This window comes from Rhipicephalus sanguineus, chromosome 8, assembly GCF_013339695.2.
Source record: "Rhipicephalus sanguineus isolate Rsan-2018 chromosome 8, BIME_Rsan_1.4, whole genome shotgun sequence".
Classification (NCBI taxonomy): Eukaryota; Metazoa; Arthropoda; class Arachnida; order Ixodida; family Ixodidae; genus Rhipicephalus; species Rhipicephalus sanguineus.
In genome coordinates this window covers 91,510,239-91,511,318 of record NC_051183.1, presented here as the reverse complement: position 1 = coordinate 91,511,318, position 1,080 = coordinate 91,510,239, and positions in this window count along the sequence as shown.

Below are 1,080 nucleotides of genomic sequence, written 5' to 3'. Positions count from 1 at the left end.
GGTGTCTGTGACGAGTAGGAGAGAACAATAAATTACTGGCATAAATATTACGTTTCGCTACATACTTGTTGCTTTGTTCGCTTTTGCCAGCTTTTCCCTTGCACTCACCGCATTAAAACCTATACCTTCGTAAATTTTATGTCGTATGGCTGCAGCGCCTGCCGCTATATGCTACACGTTCAGCTCATTGCCGTAAAGTTTCTCATTTAATGTTGAGCGCACAGACAATCATGGTGTGAAGGGGACAAACGCTAACTTTGAAGAAATGATCAAAGGATGATGCACGAAGGAAACACGCCAATGTGTAGCCACAAGCAAATGAAAGGCAAGCAATAAATAACCAAGTGGAACTGTTTTTACACGCGATAACTTCACTGTTTTATCTCGTACAGATAATTATGTGGTAGTCTGCGATAGTTTATGCATTGCAAAAATCATGTTGAAATCAAGTAGAAGTCATGTTTGAATTATGCGTACTGGTCAACACAACGACGAATAAAAGCGTATTAATTCTAACATGTTCGCATTTCAACTATTCATGATTTTTTCTGAAAGGCTAAACAAATATGTCACAGTTGCGCCACAAGGGCGACGTAATGAATGCGATAACAGCAAATTGGAATGTCACAAGAAGTAAGGCTAGCAGCTAACTTCGTTAACATTCGACCTGACGTAACTGAACGAAACGCTGGCGTAAGAAAACACGGCAGCAGCAGCGAGCCACGCAGCTCTCCCAGCCCTATTGCGCAACAGAAGGCAGCCGGTGCGTTTTCTCCTCGCATGAGCCGCGATCGACGGTTGCCTTCGCACGATTTCACTCGCACAAAGAACGTGCAAAGCGCGGGGCAATGTTGCATCGCACTTGGAGTTTATATGGAGCATCACGGCGACGCCGAAAGCGACAACACAAATGCGCTTACAGTGCCCGTATAATTAATATCGCAATAAAACAAACAGGCCGGACTGCGAATGAGTACCAAGATGGCTTGATGGAGGTACCGCAGCTTTTCTTTCATTAATGACACTAACGGCATGGTTACACACTAATGTGTTACCTGATGAATAATAAAAGCCCAGAAA